Source organism: Bidens hawaiensis, unplaced genomic scaffold, assembly GCF_021521415.1.
Source record: "Bidens hawaiensis isolate Kalapana, Puna unplaced genomic scaffold, B.hawaiensis_p1.1 tig00040072_1, whole genome shotgun sequence".
In the NCBI taxonomy this organism is placed as follows: Eukaryota; Viridiplantae; Streptophyta; class Magnoliopsida; order Asterales; family Asteraceae; genus Bidens; species Bidens hawaiensis.
In genome coordinates, this window is record NW_027505643.1 from 31867 (window position 1) to 47178 (window position 15312).

Sequence of the window (15312 nt, forward strand, 5' to 3'; positions counted from 1 at the left end):
CAACACTTAAATTAACAAGATAGCTAGTTACTAGTGTGACAATGATGACTAACTTTTGCACAACACGAGCCTTAGAATTTTAACCTACTACAGACTCTTTAAATGAATATCTGCATCTGCTTATGTTATTTTGATTTGTCCCGATGACTAAAGTACACTTAATATTATGGAAATCTTACTTGAAGAAGATAAACATATGCGGTTATCATTATATATAAGTTGCTAGGCCGGTTCTTCTTTTATATGCTTTACCTTTATCATGGTTTCTCTGAAGCACTCGTACATATTCATAAATCATAACTTTGGCCGCCTTTTGTCATATTTTTGTAATATATACCAACCATAACTCTGATTAAGCTGTACATTTTTCAGTTAGAATCTAATGGAGTCTACTCTATTTTGTTTTGAGACTTCAAAATTTAATGTGATAGCGGGTTATGTCAATTTTCATGAAAAAGGTTTGGATTTTTGGATATAAATTTTATTGCACCAACAATCGATCAAATTGAATGGTAAATTGATAATCACATTTGAAAATGTTTTAGATAACATTAATAAAAAACAATAGCAAGTACTTTTTTTCTTTTTAATAGCAAGTACTAATGACCAACAGTTTTCTCATATTATATATATATATATATATACTAGCTTTTATCCCATTATAATATTTATATATTTTTTTGAGATTTTAATTTTATTTATTGTAAGGAAGTTAATAATATATTTAGGATTTGATAAAGAAAATGGTTTCACAAATAAATAAGATATTATAACCCGGTTTAAAAGCTATGTGGGTTCGGTGAGACCCATTCCCGCTTTTTTTACTATATAATTGTTTGTTAATTACAAATAATATCTTTTAAAAAAATCAGATACTAATTTTTAGTATATCTCTATTTTATAGGATTTTCTTATCAAATATTTAATAAGATTAATTTTTAATATAATGAGATTTTATAACTCGTTTAAGGGCTGTCTGGGTTTGGTTAGACCCATACTCGTGAATTCAGTTCAAATACATGAGAAACTTTCATTTACAAATAAGACAATCTGATGACTTGAAAGAATTTAATAAAATTTCGTATAAATATATTTAAGATTAAAAACTAAAATCCTTTCCTCTCACTAATATCACTATTCATTCGCCTTTGGTTTACAGCCACACAAAATATTCATCAAAGTTACACAAAACCTTTTGTCACAAACTTTCAGAAGTTTCCTTTTTCAAACTTTTGCAACAAATCTTTTGTCACAAACTTTTCTAAATATATCTTTTGGTCCCTGAAGTTTATTTACAAACTTTATTTATTAAACTTTTGTCAACATTCTTCTCATATATATTTTTCGACCCTTTAACTTTATTTACAAACTTCATATTTCATTAGACTTCTACCACAAAACTTTTACATATATATTTTTCATCCCTCAACTTTAGTTACAAACTTTGGTTTATTAGACTTTTGCCACAAAAATTTCACATGTATACTTTTGGGCTTTCAACTTTGGCCAAAAAACTTATACCGTAATGAATCAAACCGGTACCGATTGATTTCCCCGCCGTAATACGCGATAGTGTTCGAACATGTAATGCATTTAAACCATCCTGTCACAACGCTCGAATAGATATACTTGTTACTATAATTGTAAAATACGTGTTGGTGAGCAGTACTCCACAAGGGGTTGTTAAAGCATGATATTAACATGATAGGGCCTTAATTTTGTTGCTTAGAAGGTACATCTATGGAAGTAAGGTGTTCATGAACTATTGAACTCGTGATGTGCTAAAAGTAATTATTAATTTATTAACTAAATAGACGCTAATCTAGACACTAAGTAATAATTCTAGACTCTTAACTTAACTAAAACTACTAATCGCCAAGTGAACCGATCGACTCTAGTACAGCTAAGTAAGTCCGGATATCGAACCCACAGGACTCTTTAAATTACGTTAACTAGCTAAATTTAGACTTAACTACAGACACGACTATTTATTTATTATTATTGGGGGGTTTCACTAAAAACTAATATTAAATTAATCACTAAGACTTAAAGACGACTTAAACCTAGACTTAATTCAAATGATGACAAGCAACCATCTAGGCTAGAATCCCTAATGTATCAATTATCAAATAGTTGGAAAATGCTAAGTTATGGAACTGGGATCTTAAATTATTCACTTAACGAAAACCCGAACAGTCTCAAGAAGACACCTAGGATCTCTATTAAGTTCTTAAAAACACCAGTTTAATTAGACTCGCTTATGGTCGCTAATTATTTTATGACAAGTACTTCTATAAGAAATCCTACCTTACAGCGCGGAAATCAAAGGTAGTTTAAAGTATTCACTTGACTAGATTAACAAGGCTGAAAAATTAAACATAGACGGACTCCTTACGAAGAACTAAATCTAGCAATCTTAAACAACCACGACTTATCATATAATCTATCACCTCTCAGCTATTTAAATTAGCGGCACACTTAGGTCTATTTGATTTATTAATATTGTTCCTATGGTTTTAATGCATATCAACCATAAACTAGTCAAAAACACACAGTAGATGACCTAACAGAATCCTATTATATGAAACAATCACCAAGAAAACTGTGAAACAATAAAATTCACCAAACAATCCTAAGCACACATATTCATCGAATGAATAACAATAAACCTCTTACTTAATCATAAACCATAAACAAAAGCAAAATCCAAACTAAAATCCAACGTCAACAAAAGTTCATCATAACCTAGGCAGTTTAGGGATTTAGCTAATAACCATACTCAAGAACAAACCAAAATAAATAAATTCAAATAATGAATTCATGACGAAAACAATAAATTCGAACCAAACAATAATGATGTTTAGATGAGTTGGTGTTAAACCCTAACGCTCTGTGCTTAGAACCAATGGCTTTCTTTTTCTTTTTCTTGCGTTGAACCTCTCTTCCTGTAGCCCTCCAAGATTATATTTATCCAACCGCTGCCAGCCTCCTGACTTGCGGACCACTCTTTCTTTCTTTTAACAATTGCCGACACAAGTTGTTAATAACCTAAAATGGGCAGCCCAATAGCACTTTGTTTATTTCTTCGAAGCCCACTAAAAAAGTATAAACAACTCAACTGGCTTGTGACTTACATTATATTGGACATGTATTTTATTCTTTGTCTAACTTTCCATATATAACATGAATACCTGCTTTCCAATTAAATAGTCAAGCAATCATTAAATCAATCCATGAATTCAATATATTGGAGCTTACGTATAACATGCAACCATTTACTTATTTTGCTTATATTTTTCTTTTGAATTCAATGCATTAAGATGTTTTAACCAGTTTCTCATATAGTCCGTCTATATATTTATCTCCATTTAAGCTTGTTGTCAAAAATTTAATACAAGTACTCAAGTAACTCGCTTAGTTACGAAACATTTAAAATCCAACTATGAGCCAAATATGAGTAGTATTCAATAAAAGCCAGCTCAAAGAACTTAAAACTATAGAAAATATTTATATACTATAATATGTATATTTTAGACCATATCAAATATCCCCACACGTAAATATTTTTCGTCCCTGAAAAAGCTATTTGCAATGGAATTATAATCGGAAAACTGATTTTCAAAACATTTAGGTTACTTTAATTAGTAATAGATAAACGCAAAAACTGCGATTGCCGATATTGTTGTCCACTTAAACCCAGCCACCAGCCTATCAAGTCCCACGCACATTAAGCATTTTAAGTTCATGTGATATCAAAAACCTATGAGTCTCACACCTTTAGAGTTAAGATCCACCTACCCCATCTCAATCATAGACCATATCATAGACTAATAGTTTGTCTAAAATCAACTATAAAGAATTGTCTAAACTGAAGCAAGTCGGCCAGTTTCATATCCAAACAGTTTGGTTTACAGTTTGAACGGTGCTAATAGTTTGATTTGATTTGAAACAAGGAACTGGCTTATTAATATTTATTAGAGTAAAGTGTTAAAACCGCACACAAGTTTGGTCTATTTTGCGACATTCGTCCAAAAGTTTATTTTGTACAGTTGGATCATTGAGGTTTCACACTTCTTGCCATTGTGGTTCAAATCGCTAACCACGTTAGTTTTTTGATGCAAGTGATGGGTAAAAGGGTCTTTTTGCAAGTTTTAAAAATTATTTAGTTATTTCTAAACCTAGTAATTAACAATAATAATATTTATATCTTTCTTCGTCCTAATCTCTCTCGTTAACACAATTAAGAATCAGTACCACCACACTCAGATCATGAAAACACCACCACCACACTTTGATTTTTTTGGCGAGGGGCGGGGGGGAGGGGGTGGTTAATCTGACGACATTTATCTGAAGCAACAACAGATCGGCGCGAACTACATTGCTAGATCTGAGATGTGTTCAGAAATGAACCACCGCCGCACTCCTTTTGAGGGGCGGATGCAGCTTGAAGGGATGGGTAGCACCCGCTACCCCTCAACTTTTTATGACAAAGTGTAAATTTTTTATTTTATTTTTTACGTTTTATGTGTTACGTAACCCCTGAAATTATATTATGCTACCCCTAAAAATTTTTAATAACCTTAAAGCCTAAGGTGATTAAAAGCCTATAATTTATTAAGCTAACATTTGTTATGAAGGAATAAGTAAAGGAATAGAATGAGCCATTGTGAGGGAATTAAAGAAAGAGTGTTTGGTTGGTCATTGAAATGGAATCAAGCATTACACAAGTAATCTCATTCCATCAAAACCATTACATCACCCCACCCCTTTTCTTTTATTTCATTTCTCTTCCACCCTACTCTCTAGATAACATCACCTGACAACCGCCACCACCGTCTGACCATTGACACCACACCCACCACCACCTGACTGTCGCGGCCACCACCACCACCTGACCACCATTTGACCACCGCCACTGCAACGGTACCGCTAGGGATGAGCTCGGGATGGTACTGGTACCGACCGGTACCGATCCCGAAAATCCCAATCCCGAAATTCGGAAATAGTCGGTACCGATACGAAATGTTCGGTTCGGTACTGGTACAGTACCGGTATTTCGTGAAATATTCGGGAAATACAGGTACCGTACCGGTACCGTATCGATACCGAAAACTCAAAACTTGGTACCGATTCGGTACCTACGGTACCAAATCGGTACCGGTACCAATCGGTACCCGTACTGAAACGCTCATCCCTAGGTACCGCTACCAGCACCACTACTACCACCACCGTCGTCACAACGCTTGCCAATGCCGGCGCCCCCACTACTACCGTCACGGCCTAACCAGCACCACTGTCACCATAGCCATTTTTATTTTGTAAATTTTCTTTATTTTGAGGTATGTATTTTTGTCATTTGTATTTCATTTATGCGGTCTTTTATTTTTCTACTTGAAAACTTAAAATAATTATAATTTATTTTATTCCTATAAGTTAACCAAACAAGATAAATAAATGGTAATGATCTATTTCATATTCATTTGACCATTCCATTCCACCTCCATTTCATGCCCTGCTACAAACTTAAAAACCCAACTTTAATAACCAGGCAAAGGTACGCGCGAAACGTGTTACTAGTGCCAATGCGCACGAAATAGGCAATAGTACGCGCCAAACGAGTAACCCGACGTCAGTACGTGCGTAACACGAATAAGAGGTCGGGGCGAGCCAAACGCGTAACTGGGAGCCCTTACTCACGAAACCGGCAAAATAAATTTTTCTTAATGTACGTTTAAAAAAACTTTGCGCCACCCCTGCAATTGTGTTCTAGATCCGCCACTGCTCCTTTTCGTCTTATCAGGCCCGTTTATGGCTGAAAACGAAACAAATTTGGACCAAATCGACCGAGAATTGAGTTTCTAAGAATAGACCGTTAAAAAAATTGGCAAAGTTGAAGATCTTAAGCAATGGTTGATTGAATGGTGGAAATGACCTGTTAAAAGCGATTTGAATCGAGACGCTTGTGGTTTAATCAGTCTAAATTGCTTAACTCAACCGGAACTACACCGTTAAAGTAGTTATAATCGAGATATAACACCTTGAGGGTAATGAGCCCGGTGAAAACAAGTAGCGGCGAGAAAACCGGAGAGGTTTAAAGTTCGGATAACAAGTCTAATGACCTTGCCGGTGCTTCTAATGTGGCAGCGGTGGTGGGGTACGATGTGACATTTGTCAATTTCGGATTATTTTATACTTGTATTCTTAATGTAAACCCGACCCGTTTTGTATCCCGAACCTTTCGATATTATCAAAATGATGAATTTTATGTTTTATAGTTGTTGGATCTAAAAAAAACACCCTTTTCGGTTCTTAAAATGCCCCGAAAACACTCAAAACGAACTCCAGGGACTAAAACTACCAAAATGGAGACTTAAAGGACTCATTTGTAGTTTGTGCTTTCTTGGGTCTATAACCAACCCATTTTCATGCAACACCCTTTATGAAAGACCCATTCAACTTACCCTATATATACACACCCATCTTCTTCATTTGTGTTTGCTCATTTCCTCATTTCTCTCTCAAATTCTTAAATTCTAAGGTTGTTCTTCATAAGCTAATCTTTCATTTTAACTAACTTCTCAATACTTAAAGCTTGATGTTACAACATATATATAATATACACTCCTTGTTTACCTTCGGTCTTTCATTTCTCCGGTCTCGGCCGGTTGAAATGTCGGGCTAGTAAGGCAAGGTTACATGGAGGACTTTGTAGTCCTTGTTTATATATTTAACAAATCTAACCATATAACTTGTTATACTTGCTTAACTTCTGCATATTTTAGTTTATTGTTCATATTTGTCAAGTTCCATGGCATTGGGTATGTGGTGACTAGCCTCGGTTTCATCCCGAGTTGAGAACCGAACCAAAAACCGAACTTTTGTTTAAAAGCTTTATTGTTAACTTTTTGAATGTAAAACTTGAGTATTATTATTTATAAGTTATTTTACAAGTTCCATGGTAATTGGGTATGTGGTAACCATCCTCGGTCTTATTCCGAGTCAAGGACCGAACCAAAAACCGAACTAAACCGAGTTCACTCGCTTAAGACACACAAGTGTGTTTTTAGCCACCAAAACTCATATTTTTCTTCAAGATTATATTTTAAATCAATTTTAGTTAATTTCTAAACATACTTGGCATGTCGGTAACCAACTTGATCTTATAACAAGTTCGGACCGATAAAGTCGTATACTCGCTTAACGAACGTTAAGGTTCTTCACAATAGAACTACATACTTGGTTAAGTCTATTTTGATTTTTATGGAGTTATCTCATAACATTTATTATTTTAGGAAGTTAACTTTGACCTTGGTCAATTATCAAGTCTCGAACCGACAAACCCGAACACTCGTTTAAACCTCGTTTTGGTATTCTTATAACCAAGAGTTTTGCAATATTGCATTTTAATCCACATTATTACTTAACATAGGTTGAGTAAAAAAAAAGAAAAAAAATGAATAGAATACTGAGACCCGGTTTCGAGTAAACTTATTTTACAAAACTCGTTTCTTTAATTTCTCAAATATTTACATTTTAAATCCTAAACTTTATTTATTTACTTTATTTGTCATGTATTTTATTTTAAACCCTTCCAAAACTAACTACTAACACAAGACCCGTTTAATATAGGTCTTGCTCATTAAACCGATCTCTCCGATTATTCACGACACTATCTTTCAAGTTACTTGTTAATGTGAGTACTTTTTCATCCCCCGTTTTCAATCTTTCGTTTTGGGGGTGGCATTGCATACTTATTCAAATTCAAATGATTTATACTTGAGTCTTAAACCTTAACACTTATTGTATATGTTTACTTAAATAAATACTCGATTTGGTGTTATATGCTTTACATGATTATGTGCAAATTCTTGAATGCTAAGGCGGGTAACCTCATCAAAGTATGATCATACGTTAATTTCGAGTATATATGGTATCCCCATATAGAAAGGTGTCGTCAATGTATTCTTATTGACGATTTCGTTATTGTCGTCAATGTATTCTTATTGACGGTTTTATTATCTAAATTATTGCTATTATTTATTGTTTTCATATACTAGTTATGGATTTCATACTATATACTTATTGTCTAAAACTATGAAAATTGCTCACCAACCTTTGTGTTGACAAACTCTATTTTATGCAATGTTACAGGTTTGATGTTAGCTTGATTGGATTACTTGAAGAAACTTATCATCTTGGCTTTAGGATATTAGAAAATGAAAGAACAAGTTATTTGTTTATCTATCTATTGGCATTTTGTATGAACAATTGTTGTGTTATTTATGATGATATGGATTTAAATGAGTTGTTTAAATATTGTAACTTTATAGTGTCGTTGTGCAATGAGCAATCATGTCGCGCCTCGATGTTTCCACCTTCATTGGTCGGGGGTGTGACATACGACGGGGAAGAAAGGTAGTGGTGGTCTTTGTAGAGGGAGGGTATTTCCCCATATGTGAATATGCTGAAGTAATGAGAACAGATCCAAGCTGATGCCTGCAAAACAGAACACCATTGAGTCTCGTTACGGGAAGGACAGAGTAGGGGGTCTTCCCGTAACCACCCTCCGACGTGAGAATAAGTATCGTACTTTGATCGGAATAAAGTAAGACACGATATGTAATTGCCTAAGGCTTGAGAGTATGAATGAATACCTTGAAGAGATGATCTTCGTATTTATAGCCGAAGGTGGAGGGAAGGTGATTGGTGGAGTTGTCACTATCAAGTTGTTCCTTCTCTGCCTGAATGGACACGTGCAGGGCCTTTATTGGATGTGACAGCCTGGACCCGCTTATGGTGTGGCCATTATCTGTGCACGTCGTGAGATGGCCATTACGTGTCCAGGTGTCCTCTTTCCATTGGCCGATGTCGCTATCAGGAGGTTTTGAGGGAATCTTCTAGAAGTGGTTTGTTACAACTGCTCTTCCATATCACGTGGGGATCATACGTGTGATGAGTCCCTTGAGTTGTTTGTGGATTCCTTCCGCGGATGCTTTCGTGACCATCCGCGGATTATGGCGGAGCTCCGCATCGTCTTGGGTGTGGATGGCTTTACCAATCCACGTATTCCTTGCGCGGATGTCTTTTGGCGATCCGCGGGTTGGGTAATGAGTCTGTGGGTGGCGGATGTCTTTTGACGATCCGCGGGTCGAATAAGGGGTCCGTGGGTAGCTTTGCTACCCTCCCTCTATAGTCTTCAATGGTGGCCGGAGGTCTTTATGCAGAGAGATGGGAAGATTGAGTACGGTGGTTGCTCGGTATAGATTTTATAAAAAGAATATTCTTTTTTAAATAATAACTATATAAACAGGGGTAATTTGGTCTTTTTTTTAAAAAACTAACTGAAATTTTGGATGAAGTTAGTGATTTGGACGACATTGGCAAAGAGTGGGATACGTTGATGGTTCGGTTGCACAAAATAAATTTTTTAGACGAACGTCGCATAATTGATCAAACCCTAGAGACGATTTAGCATTTTAGTCTACTTTTTAATGTCTGTGTATATGTATTATAAGCATGAAAAAAAATACAAACCGGCAAATTTAAAATAATAAAATATAAAGATCGTTTTAAACCGTAAAAACTAAACCCTTAAACTATCAAACCTGTAAATCAGTTGGTCCGGCAACCTACCAAGCTTGGTTCAAGTTACCAGTTCCTAAAACCATAGTTAATGATTTCCTTCAGAATTTTTGTCAAACCCAACAAAACCAGATCATATCATCATAATCATCCGTAATTGAGAGATGGCTTTTTTATAAGTTCATCACGAATTAGCACGTGCCATTTACCATTAAGCCACGTGGAAGCTTTTGTTCCTAACAAATCTACAATTAATCGAGTCTTAGACAGTTAGACTCTCAAGTCTTATCTAATGCTTTTTTATTATGTTGTCCATCTTTTTATACTTTCAATGTCAAACAAATTGCCCCAAATTTTAGAATATGATCTCCAACTCTCATTGTCTTTAAAAGTTAAAGATTTTATTGTGCATTTTTATTAGATTCATTATCTTTATCTATATCTTTAAAATAAGTTAAATAAATAATGATGCTTATTTTGAGTATTTAAAAATAAAAAAGTGAAACAGATAAATGTTTTTGAGTGGAATAAAGATGGATAACGAGTTTGGTAGCCTAGTAGGTTAAATTATAGTGACATAATATAAAGCTTCTAATATGAATACTCTTAAGTATTTATAAATATATGATGTTTCAAATAAGTCAATAATTTCATGTAAATGTAGGACAAGAATCTAATACAAATTGGTAAAACTGAGAAAATAAATCATAACAACTTATGAAATTGGATTGGTTTAATTACTTGTTTATGCGAAATTTGCCATAAGAAAACATGTAACAAGCTTTTTAATTGGTTAATCTGATGTATCCAACTTTAAATGTGTACATATACTAATAAACAAATGAAATTTATGACAAATATGATGATGATCATATCCACCGGCTGTTAACTGAATATTAGTTGGGAAAACTGAAGCATCCATGAACATAAGACCATCAGCAGGACAGGTAATAGATTAAACAATAGTGTCTATTACCTTGTACAAGCTGTAGAGAACACGAACTCGTTCGCTAGTGTTCTTCATAATTCAAGCTCCTATGTAACGCGTTAACTAGATTCCGAATCTCTGTTACTCTTTCTTATCCTCAAGATTAGATATGGGGCTAAAATTGAGGACGACGAGGAAGACGGAGAACACAAGAATAACGACAAGCGCCATGATCTCACCGTCAATAGCATAACTCCGCCGATCATGTACAATATTATCGGAATAAACCGGAGCTATCACGGGTGCTGCTATGCTTTCATTTGTAGTACTAGTACCCATATAAGTTATCATTCTTGATTTCTTCACACCTTTTATTTATTTATATTGATATTGTGATTGTTAAAAGAATGATATGGTCCTTTATTTGTCTTATTTGGACCCCAAAATCCAATTTTTCTTGTGTCAATATTGAATTGAGGATGAAAACAAATTATTTGTGCAAGTAGCATCTATGTGTTTGCTTTCATGCAAGAAGACAGGCATCAGGTTGCAAGGTGAGGTGAAGATGCTACAATGTGTAGTTCATGGATTGCTTTGTGGGAAATAGACATGTCAAAGGTTTGGACCGTCCGATTAGATAAAGACCAATGGTTGCGCACGTGTTCACCTATCAAGAGGGTGCAAAGTGGGGCCCACTCTAATATTTTCTGAATATTTTGAAATTGGATTTGATACTAGGAAACTTCCTCTGCGATTCACGTAGGGTCTACTGGGACTCGAACATGTATGAAATGTATGAAAGCTAGAGGTAGTGCGGTTCACATGTTGAGGCACGCCATCTCCACTTTGGTGGGATGGTAAAGGCTTAGGCCTTTGGGTGAGAGGTCCAGGGTTCGATCCCTGGCAATGACGGTTTATTGTAAATAGTAGGAGGCAAGCTTAAACATTCAAAAAAAAAAACATGTTGAGGCACGAATTCAGTCGCTATAGATTCGGTTTGTTACAAGTTCCAACGCATAAATAAACATTTCAAAATTATTAAAGACATTTGATGAAATCTTACTTAAATAGTACTGTAGACGTAAATTGTTGTTGCCACGTAAAATTAGTTAAAAGACATTCGGGTTCTAACACTACGCCTGTTGTATTTATTTTTTCTTCTCACGACCTCAAGATCTATCAAATAATATTTTGCTACGTAATTGTCACGTCACATCATCATAGACAAACGGAGTTAACGATATATTACACTGAAATTGTTATCGGCAATAATATTGAAAGTTGGGGTTACTGCTAGTGTTGATACTTAAAGATCGATTCACCGGATTGCAAGGTGATAATACATTAATGCTATATATGTGTAGTCCATATATGGATTCATGTGTGAGATTTATCATAAGTTGCAGTAGATAAAGTCAGAGAGAGTCAATATGTATGGAGTAAAGTATTATAAGGAAACATGTAATGTAACAAGTTTTTAATCATTAGTTAATATGATGTATCCAACTTTAAATGTGTACATATAATAATAACCAAATGAAATTTATGGCAAATACGATGATCATATAAAACTGGCTGTTAATAACTAAATATTAGTTGGGAAAACTGAAACATCCATGAACATAAAACCACCAGCAAGACAAGTAATAGATCTAACAATGTTGTCTATTGCAGTATTGCCTATTTACCTCATACAAGTATAGAGCATCTGAACATGAACTCGTGCCCGTGTGTTCTTCATAATTCAAGCTCCTACACATTACCTAGACTCCGAATCCCCGTTACTCTTTCTTAGCCTCATGAGGTGAGGAGCTAGAATGAGGAAGACAAGGAAGACCGAGAATACAAGAATAACGACAAACGCCATGATTTCACCGTCAGTAGCATAGCTCCGCCGATCGTGGACAACGTTACCGGAATAAACCGGAGTGATCACGGGTGCTGCTAGGACTTCATCAGCAGTACTAGTACCCATATTCTAAGTTATCATTCATAACTTCTTCACACCTCTATGCTCTTTTATTTTATTTCTTGATGTAGTGATTGTGAATAAATGTTATGGTCCTATATTTGTCTTTTTTGGGCCCCAAAAGACTCTTTTTTGCGTGTGAATACTGAATTGAGGATAGAAACAAATTGGCTAGTGCAAGTAGCATGCATGTGTTTGTTTTCATGCTAGAAGACAGACATAAGGTTGCAAATTGTAGTTCATTGATTGGTTTACAGAAAATAGACATGTCAAAGGTTTTAGACCGTCCGATTAGATTGTGGTGTGAGGTTTAGAGATAAAGGTCTCCCCCAAACGTTTGGATTAGATAAAGACCAGTGATTGCATATGCGTTCAACTACCAAGAGGGTGCAAACTGGGCCACATGCTCTAATGTTATTGAAAGACGAGCGGTTTTTAATTCAAAGATACCCCAACGAATTTACGTTCTTTAATGTTTGAGATATGTTAGTTGGTTTTTATGAAAAATTAAGATCATTTCTTGTCTTCCAAATGCAAGAACTAGCGGTAAAAATGATCCCATAAAGGACCTTGCTCTTTCGGTGGTCCAAAGTGCTCATTCATGGATTTTGAGCAAATCTATGATCGAGAGCGTAAATGGGGGTAAACGACACCAATTGCAAATACCTTGCCATATCAACGAAGTGAAAGGGCAAGACAAGATAAGGTGATAGCTCGATTTCTCGTAATATCCGCAAAGGTTACAAACAACCGAGTCCACTTAATATTTCATTTGGATAATGCCATAAGAGTCGATATTATATCCATTTCCGCCTTCCAAGCATGAATATTGATTTTTTTTAGGAACCCAACTATTCCACTTCAAAAAGAGCGAGACGGGAAAAACTAAAACATTAGATAACAATTTTTTCATGAGGCAAACGAAAAATCCGGAAGAGTCGTTGGACCAGACCCACGATCTGGTTATTTCTAATAGCTACCTATTGTAACAAAATAAGGCACTCTGCTAGCTCTCTAGATTCTCCTTATCTTTTCCATCTTCATTTCCAAACTTTTATAAGATTGCCCAAATTGATATACAAATAAGCGAATTGATTTCCCAATTTAGCCACGCTGTTTCATGTGCCCGACTGCTTTTAGAAACTGGGAAGAATTGGTCAAAATTGAAACGAGGAGTGTAAGGACAAATAACTTTTTCCAAAGTGCATCGGGTTCATTTTTATATCTCCACCACCACTTGGTTAGAAGAACTATGTTTGCGTCTTTAAGAGCCCAAACCGCATGGCAATGCCTCATTGGGAGTCGTGATCTTATCCTAACTTACCCAACACATCTTTTTATCTGCATCGCCACCCTTAAAGAAGTTGCTTCTCACTTCCAATTGATCAATGATGTTTGCAAGGAGCTTTAAAAAGAGAGAAAACAATATGTAGGTAGCGTCTCCATTACTGATTTCAAAAGAGTTAATCTTCCTGCCAAAAGGACCGAAGCCTTACAAACCGAGAGCCTCTTATCAAAGGCCTTGCGGATAGAGCTCCGGTTACCAATTTTGTTAATACCGGCTCCTACAATAAGACTATGATAAGAGCATTGAAGATGAATGGGTTACATCTAATCAAATCTACTAAATGGATAGATACTAGGAAATATATTCCACATCTTATGACGGATTTATGTAACCCTAAGGCTATAAATATAAATGGTAAAATTTCTTTAACTTTTTTCTTGTTATTTTTTTATCACTTTCATTTTGTAAATTTAACAAAAAAAAAAAATATTAATTAATTCATCAACTTATTTATTTTATTATTATTATTTTCTAATTTTCTACTGAAGATATGTATTTTTTCGTATTTGAATAAGTTAGTTTATTCTTGCAGCTCCTCTATATTTATGTGAGGGGAATCTCTAAATTTTTTAGAGGAGTTGTAAGTGGTTGTGAGTAGAGCATAGAGAAAATTTTTAAATATTAGTAAATTTTAAGAAACACTGTTCATCCTCTATTTATTATTTAATATATTGGAAGTGATTGTTAGTGGATGAGAGAAAAAATATAATTATAAAGATGTAAAAAAATAGAATTATTTAGTTATATATACAAAAAAGATGTAGTATTTTTTAGTATAATTATAAAGATAGAGATTATAAAGATAGAGATGTATCAGTTGTTGTGAGATTATGTAGTAGTTATTTAATTTATGAACTTAAATTCAAGATAAGAAAAGAGATATGTTAGTACCATATATAGTAGGCAATGAATTAATGCCATTAAATTTAGTCAATGATGATAATTTTTTTTAATTTACTTATTATTTTAATTAAAATATATTGATTAATGGGAAATGTTATAATACAAAGGGAGACAAAAATGAGAAGTGTGAATGATTTGTGGTCACACAAAAAACACTTAACAAAATTCAAAAAAATAATAAAAAAATCATAACTCAAAATATAAATAAAAACAAAAAAATTTAGAAAGCCAAAATGTTTTTCCCGGCATTCCTGTTCCAAAAAGAACGACGAAAAGACACAATATTGAGAAAAAAAAGACACAATGCCGAAAATGAACAAACAACACAGTGATAAATAAAAAAGACACAATAGGTCACAAATTTGTATAAAATGCCGAACAAAATATAACACAATGTTGAGTAATACAACACAATATCAAGAAAAAAGACACAATGTCAAGGAAAAAAAAACATAATCAATGACGAAAATAAACAAAAAACACAATGATAAATAAAAAATACAATGATGTTTTTTCCTCAATGTTGTGTCTTTTTCGAGGTTTTTTTTAGAGCGAGGAAGACGGTAGATCCTTTTTGCGTTT